Raw genomic sequence first — 13,444 nt, 5'->3', positions numbered from 1 at the left:
TGTTTGGTTTCTGATCTCTTCGGATTTGTCTAGTGTATATTTCACTGGGGTCATGGTTGATATTTTTTATTTTGTTCTCTCATTCATCAATTTTTCTCTGGACAAAACAACTAAAAGGAGAAATTCACAACAAAAGAAAGAACCAGAGGTAATACTCCCTGCCATAGATTTAATCAATGTGGATATAAGTAAGAAGTCAGACATAGAATTCAGAATAACAATTATAAAGATACAAGCTGGGCTTGAAAAAAGCATAAAAGACACTAGAGAATCCCTTAGTGCAGAAATAAAAGAACTAAAATCTAATCAGGCCAAAACTGAAAATGCTTTAACTGAGATGCAGTCTAAAATGGATGCTCTAATGGCTATAGCAAATGAGGCAGAAGAGTCAGTGACATAGAAGACAAAATGATGGAAAATAAGGAAGCTGAGGAAAAGAGAAAAACAACTACTGGATCATGAGGGGAGGCTTCAAGAAATCAGCAATACTATAAAGTGAAACAATATTAGAATAATTGGGGTCCCAGAGGAAGAGGAATGAGAGAGAGAGGGACAGAAGGTATATTTGAGCAAATCATAGCTGAGAACTTCCCTAATCTGGGGAAGGAAACAGGCATTCAAGTCCCGAAGACACAGAGAACCGCGCCAAAAAAATCAATAAAAATAGATCAATATCCCAACATATAATAGTGAAGCTTGCAAATTTCAGAGATAAAGAGAAAATCCTGAAAGGAGCTCGAGACAAGAGGTCCGTAATCCACAAGGGTAGAAACATTAGACTGGCATAAGACTTATTCACACAGACCTGGCAGGCCAGAAAGGATAGGCATGATATATTCAGGGTACTAAATGAGGAAAATATGCAATCAAGAATATTTTATCCAGCAAGGTTGTCATTCAGAATGGAAGGAGAGATAAAGAGTTTCCAGGACAAACAGAATCTAAAAGAATGGTAATCATTAAACTGGTGCTGCAGGAAATATTAAAGGGGATCTTTAAAGCAAAGAGAGAGCCCAAAAGTAACACAGACCAGAATGGAACAGAGACAATATAGAGAAACAGTGACTTTACAGGTAATATAATGGCACTAAATTCATCTTTCAATAGTTACTCTGAATGTAAATGGGCTCAATGCTCCAATCAAAAGCCATAGGATATTAGATTGGATTAAAAAGTAAGACCCATCCATATGCTGTCTACGAGAGAATCATTTTAGACCCAAAGACTCCAGATTGAAAGTGAACAGGTGGAGAACTATTTACCATGCTAGTGAATATCAAAAGAAACCTGTGGTAGCAATCCTTATATCAGGCAAATTGGATTTTAAACCAAAGGCTGTAGGAAGGGATAAAGAGGGACACTATATCATACTTAAACAGTCTATCCAACAAGAAGATCTAACAATAATAAATATTTATGCTCCTAACTAAGGAGAAGCCAAATTAGATAAACCAATGAATAACAAAATTAAAGAAAATAATTGATAATAATACAATAATAGTAGGGGACATTAACACCCCACTCACTGCAATGGACAGATCGTTAAGCAGAAGATCAACAAGGAAACAAGGGCTTTGAATGACACACTGGACCAAATGGTCTTCACAGATATATACAGAGCATTCCAACCTAAAGCAACAGAATACACATTCTTCTCGAGTATACATGTAACAGTCTCCAGAATATATAATGTACTGGGTCACAAATCAGGTGTCATCTGATACCAAAAGATTGGGATTATTCCCTGCATATTTTTAGACCATAATGCTTTGAAACTTGAACTCATTCACAAGAGGAAATTTGGAAAGAACTCAAATACTTGGAGGTTAAAGAGCATCCTACTAAAGAATGAATGGGTCAACCAGGAAATTAAAAAAGAACTTAAAAACATTCATGTAAGCAAATGAAAATGAAAACACAACTGTTCAAAACCTTTGGGGTGTAGCAAAGGCAGTCCTAAGAGGGGACTACATAGCAACACAAGCCTTTCTCGAGAAACCAGGAAAGTCTCAAATACACAACCTAACCATACACCTAAAGGACCTAGAGAGAAAACAGCAAATAAAGCCTAAATCCAGCAAGAGAAGAAAATTAATGAAGACCAGAGCAGATATAAATGAAACAGAAACCAAAAGAACAGTAGAATAGATAAACAAAACTAGAAGCTGGTTCTTTGAAATAATAAGATTGATAAACGCCCGGCCAGACTTATCAAAAAGAAAAGAGAAATAAATAAATAGAGAAATAAATAAAATCATGAATGAAAGAGGAGAGATCACAACCAACACCAAAGAAATACAATTATAAGAATATATTATAAGCAACTATATGCCAACAAATTAGGCAATCTGGAAGAAATGGATGCATTCCTAGAGATGTATAAACTACCAATACTGAAACAGGAAGAAATAGAAAACCTGAACAGACCGATAACGATCAAGGAAATTGAAGCAGTGATCAAAAATCTCCCAACAAAGAAGAGTCCAGGGCCAGGTGGCTTCCCAGGGAAATGCTACCAAACAGTTAAAGAAGAATGAATACCTATTCTTCTGAAGCTGTTTCAAAAAATACAAATGAAAGGAAAACTTCCAAACTCTTTCTATGAGGCCAGTATTACCTTGATCCCAAAGCCAGACAAAGAACCCACCAAAAAGGGAAATTACAGACCATTATCCCTGATAAACATGGATACAAAAATTCTCACCAAAATACTAGCCAATAGGATCCAACAGTACATTAAAAAGATTATTCACCACAGCCAAGTGGGATTTATTCCTGGGCTGCAAGGGTGGTTCAACATCAGCAAATCAATCAACGTTATATATCACATTAACAAAAGAAAGGACAAGAACCATATGAACTTCTCAATTGATACAGAAAAAGCATTTGACAAAATACAGCATCCTTTCTTGATTAAAACTCTCCACCAGTGTAGGGATAGAGGGAAGATACTTCAATATCATAAAAGCCATATTCTAAAAGCCCACAGCCAATATCATTCTCAATGGGGAAAAACAGAGCTTTTCCCCTAAGGTCAGGAACATGGCAGGGATGTCCACTCCCACCACTATTTTTCAACATAGTACCTAGCCTCAGCAATCAGACAACAAAAAGAAATAAAAGGCTTCCAAATAGGCAAAGAAGAAGTCAAACTCTCACTCTTTGCAGATGATATATTACTTTATGTGGAAAACCCAAAAGATTCCACCCCAAAATTGCTTGAACTCATATAGCAATTCAGCAACATGGCAGGATATAAAATCAATGCACAGAAATCAGTTGCATTTCCATACATTAATAGTGAGACAGAGGAAAGAGAACTTAAGGAGTCAATCCCATTTACAATTGCCCCCAAAGCCATAAGATACTTAGGAATAAACCTAACAAAAGAGGTAAAGGATCTGTACTCTAAAAACTACAGAATGGGGTGCCTGGGTGGCTCAGTCAGTTAAGTGGCTGCCTTCAGCTCAGGTCATGATCCCAGGGTCCTGGGATGGAGTCCCACGTTGGGCTCCTTGCTCAGCGGAGAGTCTGCTTCTCCCTCTACCTCTGCCTGACGCTCTACCTACTTGTGCTCTCTCACTATCTCTCTGTCAAATAAATAAATAAAATCTTTAAAAAAAAAACCTACAGAACACTTATGAAAGAAATTGAGGAAGACACAAAGAAATGGAAAAACATTCCATGCTCATGGATTGGAAGAATAAATACTGTTAAATGTCTATGCTACCAAGAGCAATTTACACATTCAATGCAATCCCTATCAAAATACCATCGACATTTTTCACAGAGCTGGAACAAATAATCCTAAAATTTGTATGGAACCAGAAAAGACCCTGAATAGCCAGAGGAATATTGAAAAAGAAAACCAAAGCTGGTGGCATCACAATTCCAGACCTCAAGCTCTATTACAAAGCATAATCATCAAGACAGTATGGTACTGGCACAAAAACAGACACATAGATCAATGGAACAGAATGGAGAACCCAGAAATGGACCCTCAACTCTATGGTCAACAAAGCAGGAAAGAATATCCAATGGAAAAAAGACAGTCTCTTCAACTAATGGTGTTGAGAAAATTGGACAGCCACATGAAGAAGAATGAAACTGGACCGTTTTCTTACACCATACACAAAGATAAACTCAAAATGGATGAAAGACCTCAGTGTAAGACAGGAATCCATCACAATCCTAGAGGAGAACACAGGCAGCAACCTCTTCAACCTCGGCCACAACAACTTCTTGCTAGACACATCTCCAAAGGCAAGGGAAACAAAAGCAAAAATGAATTATTGGAACTTCATCAAGATAAAAAGCTTCTACACAGTGAAGGAAACAGTCAACAAAACTAAAAGGCAACCTATAGAATTGGAGACAATATTTGCAAATGCCCTATCAGATAAAGGGCTGGTATCCAAGATCTATAAAGAACTTATCAAACTCAACACCCAAAAACCAAATTATCCAGTCAAGAAATGGGCAGAAGACATGAACGGACATTTATCCAAAGACAACATACAAATGGCCAACAAACAAAAAATGCTCCACATCACTTGGCATCAGGGAAATACAAATCAAAATCACAATGACATACCACCTCACACCAGTCAGAATGGCTAAAATTAACAAGTCAGGAAACAACAAATTTTGGTGGGGATGTGGAGAAAGGGGAACCCTCTTACACTGTTGATGGGAATGCAAGCTGGTACAGCCACTCTGGAAAACAGTATGGAGGTTCTTCAAGAAGCTAAAAATAGAGCTACCCTACAACCCAGCAATTGCACTACTAGGGATTTACCCCCAAAGATACAAACATAGTGATTCAAAGCATCACCTACACCTCAATGTTTATCAGCAATATCCACAATGTCCACAATAGCCAAACTATGGAAAGAACTGAGATGTCCATTGATAGAGGAATGGCTAAATAAGATGTGGTACACACACAGACACACACACACACACACACACACACACACATACATACAATGGAATATTACTCAGCCATTAGAAAGGATGAAATCTTACCACTTAAATCAATGTGGATGGAACTGGAGGGTATTATGCTGAGTAAAATAAGTCAGTCAGAGAAAAACAATTACATGCTTTCACTCATATGAAGAATATAAGAAACAGCGCAGAGGATCATAGGGGAAGGGAGGGAATAACAGAATGGGAAGAAATCAGAGGGAGACAAACCATGAGAAACTCTTAACTATGGGAAAGAAACTGAGGGTTGCTGGAGGGGAGGTAAGTGGTGGGATGGGGTAACTGGGTGACTGGCATTAAGGAGAGCAAGTGATGTGATGAATACTAGGTGTTATATGCAACTGATGAATTACTGAACTCTATATCTGAAACTAATGATGTACAATATAAAATGTCTCTCAATAGGAGAAATAAACTATTTGTAATATATACTCAGAAATAAAAAGGAATGATCTGATAAAACATATAACACCATTGATAAAGCTCAAAAAGCTTATGCTGAGTAAAAGAAGCCAGACACAAGAGTACATATAGTATGTTTTCATTTACATGATGATCTAGAGATAGATGAACCATTATGTGACAATCTAGATGATCTAGAAACTTGTCAGAACTGATCTAGAAAAAGGTAAAAGCATTTGATGGTAGACCAAATGAGAAAGTTGGTTGTCTCTTTTGCAGGCTTGGAATGGATTGACTGAAAAGGACAAAAGGCATTTTTCCAGATGATAAAAAAAATTCTATATTTTGTTAAGGTGTGAATTAAATGGTATGTGCAACTGTCAAAACTCGTTGAACTGTAAACTTAGACCTGTGCATTTCTCTGTAAGTACATATGTCAGTTGAAAAACTGCTGGGAGCATCAAATTGGATTTAAATTTGTCTAGTCCCCTTCTCCCCTACACACCAATCACTGTGGCTGAGGGACCTGCATATTTTGCTGGACATGGCCTGAATCATTTGTCAGCTCGAGGACTCTTCCCAGAGCACAGAAGGGAGTGGAAGACGACTGTGCATTAGATAAAATCACAGCATCCTTAGCAGTGTGAAATGCGCTGAATGAAAAGAAAATATAACACTATCTCTGAAATACTTGAGATAAAGGTTGTTCTCCACAGAGTCATCATCTTCATCCTCGACCTCCTCCTTCTCTCTCTGTCTCTTTCTCCACCTGCCTTCTAACAGTAAAGTAAGATAGGATGTTAATTGCTATTCCTGTTAATGTTTTACTTATTATGAGTAATATGTCAATTCTATCTACCCTATCCTCAAGGCAATTTTATAAGGATGTAATATCTTAGCGTCTAACTTTTAATTCATAGAAATCCAATTATGCATGTGTCTATTCCATGACTAATTTAACTCACACATAGTTTTCTTTTTAAGTTTCAATATTTTAAGTATGCCCAAATCAAAATTCATTATTTTACTTTCCTGGCTTTAAAAGAAGAAAAATCATCTATAATATACTTAAAATATACTTCTCAGCTTATCTTATTTTTAAATGAGAATATTGCAATGCTTGATATTTTCTTGTAACATGTGACAATCTTCTTTTATAATCTTTTTAATTGTGTAGTTGAGACACAATGTTACATTAGTTTAAGATACACAGCACAGTGATTCAACTTCTCTGTAAGTTATGCCATACTCACCCCAAGTGTAGCTACCATCTGTCACCATACAACCCCATTACAATATTATTGACTACATTCCCTATGCTGTGCCTTTTATGCCTGTGACTTATTCATTCCATAACTGGAAGCCTGCATCTCTCATTCTCTTTCACCCATAATGCCCATGCTCTCAACTCCCTCCTTTCTGGCAACCACCAGTTTGTTCTCTGTATTTATAGGCCTGATTCTGTTTTTGTTTATTCATTAGTTTCTACAAAGTTGGGAAAACTTTTAACTTTTTGCCTTCAATGCAGTGAAGTGTAAGGCGTATGAAAGTTCCAATTATAAATGCTTATAAATATTGATTACAAAAAATAAGTAATTGTTTTATTTCTGCTATGCGGTACTGTGGAAAGAACAATGTTACGCCTCTGCCAACTGTGCACTATTGGTAAGTCACTTCTGGTCTTTATCTCCTTAATTTTGTAAAATAAATAGGTTGAACTAAAATATTTTTATGGCACTAAAATTGTTATGAATGTTGCTCATTATAGCCTTAATTATATCTAAAGAATAGAGCAATGCAGAATTAGAAGTAACATTATTTTATCAGCAGGTGTATCATGCCCTACTTATCTTAATTGCTCTCATAGCTCCTATTGGAGAATATATCGTATTTATGCCATTACTTTGTATAATATGTCTTTCCTGCAAAACTATAAGCCCTATGAAAGCAGGAACTGTATCTATCATATTATTCACTATATCTCTCACAGCTAGTGCATTATCTGGCACACAGTATGTAGGTAAGATTAGTATTAATTGCTATTACTGGCTTTTAAATTATGCTCCTGTTTCTCAAAACTGTGTGCAGGCATTGTGCTAAGTACTTTAGGACTGCCATGTTTCACGGCTCCAGGAAACTACTCACATTTCATTCTATGTACTCCATATTCTACTTAAAATAAAATATTAATTTTGACCTTTGGAGTCTTCCAACACATTGACCTTGATGAGCTTTTTGTAGTTTCTCATTTAATCCTCAGTACAAACTCATGAGTTAGATGGTAGTATTGCCTTTCACTGAAGAAGGAACTGAGGCACAGATAGGTTAATTGTGCATGATAATCCATAACCATAGACCCAGAATGTGAATCCTGGCACTCTGACTCTACAACCTTCACTCTTAGCTTCTACCCACACTCAACCTTCACTTTCAGCTTCACTCTTAGCTTCTACTCCCCTCCTAACACGTTTTCATGTATAAAAGATGCCTGTCTCGGGCGCCTGGGTGGCTCAGTTGGTTAAGCAACTGCCTTCGACTCAGGTCAGGATCCTGGAGTCCTGGGATCGAGTCCCACATCGGGCTCCCGGCTTAACGGGGAGGCTGCTTCTCTCTCTGACCCTCTCCCCTCTCATGCTGTTTCTCTCTCTCTCTCTCTCTCTCTCAAATAAATAAATAAATAAAATCTTTAAAAAAAAAAAAAAAAGATGCCGGTTTCATTTTTCAGCATCCTTAAGCATATATTATCCTTACCTATATTTAACCAATCTCATGTGTGTCTCATTTTCCTCTCAATACTCCATTTGTGCCTAGTTTCTACCTTTTGACAGAAGAACACATGAAAAGTAACAGTGTTGCTTAATTTTATCAGGGATGCGTACTTTAGGGGCTAGAGTATAACTTCACAGGTTTTTCAGAGTTAATACCAATTTTATTCTCCATTTTTGGAAAAGCTAGTTTATCCTAACTGAACAATGACGTGCCTGGCAGGGCTGTACATCTTCAAGATGTTTTGTTTTGCTTTTCCCTTTTAGCACAGAGAAGTGGAGGGTCAGGAATCTTACAATAGTCCATTCTTGAAAACTCTACTTCCACATTTTACACACTGAAGCAATTCTCATAACCATCTCAACTCCCACATTTCTCCAAACCAATTTCCCACTTAAAAAAAATGCCAAGCTGCCCAATTTATTGACTGTGATGGAGGGCGGGGGAAGATAGGGGAAAGAAAAACACACACTCTCCCTGACCAAGAAGGATACATCAAGGCAACAAAGCAATCCCTTCCTAAATTATCATGATAGATTTTTCTACAGAAAGCACATTGGCACTCTAAAGAAATAGCTGGATTCTTTCTTCCCACTCCATGTCTCATCTTATATAACGTAGAGAAAAAGAGGGGGGCATTTAAAGATCCAGGAGAGTAGACACATGACTAACTTTTTCCATAGAATTGACTACCTTGTGGTAAATGTTTTATTACAAATACTAGAGATACCAGATTGGATTGCAGCTGGACCAAGAGGTTTTTTGCCTCAGGCTTGAACTAAAGCTGGGAAAGAAAGAGCTTCCACCCATTCCACTTCTCTGCTCTTCATAAACCAAAATGGAAAGAAAGAAGAAATATATTCAGAAGGATTATTTTTAAAAAGTTGTCATAAATGGAACAAGAAGTTCCAAAAAGAAAAATATATTTTCTCACAGAAGCATCAAGTAAAATCTAGTTCAGCAGAAACTGTCAAGAGAAATCTTTTTAAAGAGTATTGATTTACTCATTTATTAATTTATTAATTTATTCACTCAATATTTACTTAGCATCTGTACCAGGTTATGAGGAAAATATGGAAGTGAGTGCCATACTGTCTCTACTCCCAGAACTCACTTTCTAGTAGAAATTTTTATAGATCATGATTTTGAATGTGGCATAGTTTTGACTGGCCCACTTTCACAAATTCATTCACTCATATTTTGGTTTAATGCCCAAAGACAGTTACTGCACACTAGGATAAAATGCTACTCCTACTCTACAAAATTTTATAATTGTACGTTAGAATATTATAAGCTTTGGGAAAATTATAAAATATTGACCTGCCCTATAGTTATTGATATAAATAACAACTAGTAGAGTAAAAAGTTCTAATATGTAAGGAAGAGAAGCCCTTGATCAACTTGGAATAATCAAAGAAGACTTCCCAACACACTGAGAAGAAACTTGAATAAACTCAGAATTTGAAATCATAGGAAGAACGGCATGGAGAGAGTTCATGTTAGAACTCATTTCAGGCATATAGTAGCACAGTGGAATCAAGGAATTTGAAGAATTACAAGTTGTCAAGGTTTTCTCAAGAACATACTCTGTATCATTCATTAGAAAATATATTCTCTGAGCCCAGGTACAATTTCTGGCTTATTTCTTACTTAATTTCCTATAGCAGCACAATGCCTGGCATAGAATGCCAGGCTTAATAACTGTTTGATGAATTACAGTGAAAGTGATAATGAATAGGAACAAGAAAACTTAATATTATCTTTAGTTATAGGAAGAGAAGAAATTATAGTGAGCTATAAAAGCAAGATATAGAATTTTAGACTTCATGTATTAATAGGAATAAAACAGGAGAGTGTCATGATATAATTAAAGTGGTCTTTTTAGAATATTAGTCTGAAGTGATGTATAAATTACAAAAGGGATGAGATTCCATAAGAAGATAAAAGAATACTACAAATTACAATACTTTATATTTCATTCTTATACAATGTTCTAGACTTCCCAGTCTAGAATTAATAAAAAAATTAGAACCACACATTGAAGGTCTCCATTTATTTCTGTAACATCATATTGGTCCAGGAAGTCCTTAAATATTTGAAATTTTGTGAATGGCTGCAACGTCTATTTTCTATGGAGAGAGGGCATATGATTTAACAGATTCTCAAGGAGACTGTTACCCCAAAAGATTATGAATATCTGTGGAAGTTAAATAAAATGTTAAAACAAAAGTCAAAAAACAAAAACAAAATAGAGGATATGCCAGTGCATCAAATATCAGCAAGAATATTATCTCCACTAATCAAACTTGCTTTTTCCTACCATTGGCAGAATTAAGCATCTTTTTTTCCTATTTTTTGGATAGCTATTCGTCTATAACTATTATTATAAAAGTTACCACAATTTATTTTTAGGTAGTTGCTGTTAACCTCCCCCTCATTAGATTGGACTATTGAAGAAGAGGAAGTTATTTATTATCTAAGCCCAGTATCTAGCACACAGCTGACCTCCAAATCTGTCTCTTTACTTAAGGTACTTCATTTAAACAGCCAATATTTTTAGCGAGCATTTTTTATTAGCTATTAAGAGTCAGAATACCTTGTTTCCATATAGATGCCATTCAGAATTTGTAGGGCATTTCCACTTAAAGGAAACAAAGCTTGACAACACTATGGTCTATAAATACCAATGTTATCTGTCAATATTGTAGGAAAGAAATCCCTTTCATCAAATCTTTTGTATTGCTAATTCTCAAAACCTACCTAGGGCAGAAATGCTTTAGGGAAGACACTTCACTCCATTAACAGCCTATCCTCAAAAGTCTTTCTCTTTTGTCTGTCCCTTTATGTCACATCCTTAGCACACAATTCTAATATTTCTTGGGTCATAATTTTGGACTTGATAGGTTTTTCTCAACTCAATCCTTCAGGTTTTACCCTCAGCTTCTTTGCATTCTAGATAATAATGCCTATTTCCTGGTCTTCAGTTATTATCTATAAGCTAATAACACTCAAAACTATGGCCCTGACCTTAACCTTTTCAAATCCCAGGTTTCAATAGCTGGTTGATTTATCATTTACTCCGAGAACTACTCTTCCTCTAGAGTCCCTTAGGTCAGTATTTCCTCCGTGACACAGCATCTTACTGAAAGCCAGATTCCTCCATCACCCACATCTCCCAGGTTCCATAAATCAAATTGAATGTTGATTTTCCTCACAAAGAGTTTGCAAATGCTTGCTGCCCCTCCTTTCCCACTATCAAGACCTAAGTCTTTTCCTTCAGGTTTTCCTTTCTCAGTGAATGTTATCACCTACTTTTGCCAAGAAATTAGGAATTATTCTTATACTTTTCTTTCTCACATATGTAATTCTTATCAAATCCTATCAACTTTAGCTTTAGAATTTATTCTGAATTTGTTCAGTTATTTCCATCTCTGCTAATGCCCCCCTTAATCAGAACACCATCATTTCTCCTCCTAGAATTTGCCCCCACCCCACAGTCCATTCTATGCACATTAGTCAAAATCATCTTAAAGAATTGAAAATGGCTTCCTAGAGAAAGAGTAAAAAGAAAAACATTTCAAGGAGAAGAAACAGTTTTGTCAGGGACCTAAATTGGCAACGATTTCAATGTGTGTGTTGAACAGAAGTGGGGAAAATACTGCTCTACAATAAGAAGTGGGGAGAATGACTCAAGACAAAGGGAGCAATGAGACAAGGGGTTAGTTTCCACATAGCACTGTAGTAACATAACCTTATTTACTATCTTAAAACATTATTCTTGTTACTAAAAAGGGAATGGAGGGGTGCCTGGGTGGCTGAGTTGGTTAAGTTTCCAACTCTTGGTTTCAGCTCAGGTCATGATCTCAGGGTTATGAAATCAAGCCCTGCATTGGGCTCCACTCTAGGCATGGAGCCTGCTTAAGGTTCTCTCTCTCCCTCTGCCTCTGCACCCCTCTTCTAAAAATAAATAAATAAAAAATAAAAATAAAAAGGGAATGGATTGTAAAGGAGGAGAGAGCAAGAAATTAAGTGGTTAGGTAAGAGTTGATAATATCAAAGAAAAAGTTATAGATTTTGAAATCAAGGAAAGTGCCTGGAATTTAGACATATTTTGGAGATTAAATAGGATTATGTGGATGACTGATATGAGGAGCAAGAGAAGAATAAAGAATGATGACTACAGTTTTGGCTTGAACAACAGGCAGAACACTGGTGTCATTTATGGAAGTAGAGATCAAGGAAAAGATTTCATAGAGAAGAAATTATAAATCAAAGTTTCAGGGTTGAACACATTGAAGTTGACATGTTGTGAGACAGTCAGCTGAAATGTCATAAAAGTGAAAGAAAGAATAAGCCTCCCTCTGATTTCTACAGCATCCTGGTGCAATCTTATTATTAGGTAAACAGAAGAACTAAGAAATGTTCTGGTTAGATTCTGAGCATGTATAGAAGTGAGAGTTGAGGGGAGAAATAGTTATCAAGGTAATATAAAGTAATTACCAACATAACCAAAATTTGAAGCTCAGATTGCCTCTCTTAGAAAATATTCCTTCTGGGATGCCTGGGTGGCTCAGTCAGTTAAGTGGCCAACTCTTGATTTCTGCTCAGGTTATGATTTCATGGTCCTGGGATCAAGCCCCACCTCTGGCTCTGTGCTCAGCAGGGAGTTTGAGGATTCTTTTTCTCCCTCTCCCTCTGCCCTTCCCCCTCCACTCCTGTTCTCTCTCTCTCTCCCTCTAAAATAAATAAAATAATTTTTTAAAAAGAGGAAAATATTCCTTCCAATTAAACAGAAATTAATGCATGGAAATATTTTTAAGGTAGCAATCTAGCAAGCAACTGACACAGTCAGCTATAAGGCAAGAGAAAATGATCATTCTAAAAAGTAACTGGATAACATGTAAGGCCAACAAAGTATCCAGTATCAATATTTCATGATGTGCCCCAGATACAGTCATAGTTCCACATCAACATGTTATTACAACATGACAATGCTAACAATAACAAGAGGTTTCTACCAAGGTTTTAGATTCTGAGGCCTAGATAAGAACAAATGAGTTATTTATCTTAAGTAGCTGGAAATAGTGCAAGCGATTTTGAAGGCGGGCTGAAGTATTACACTTAAGGAGGGAACCTGGAGATCAGAATCAATGAAATAATAGCACGTCACACTTAGGAGAGGAGATGAAATCATAAACAGAAAAATAAAGTTAGAACTCAGAAAAAAAACAGAAATCAGATCAAATAAACAGCCGTAGGACATTCACTATTATAGCTTTGAGACACA

The sequence above is a fragment of the Phoca vitulina genome, unplaced genomic scaffold (genome assembly GCF_004348235.1).
Source record: "Phoca vitulina isolate PV1807 unplaced genomic scaffold, GSC_HSeal_1.0 scaffold1, whole genome shotgun sequence".
In the NCBI taxonomy this organism is placed as follows: domain Eukaryota; kingdom Metazoa; phylum Chordata; class Mammalia; order Carnivora; family Phocidae; genus Phoca; species Phoca vitulina.
The sequence above is the reverse complement of the archived record's forward strand: the minus strand, read 5'-3'. Positions refer to the sequence as shown.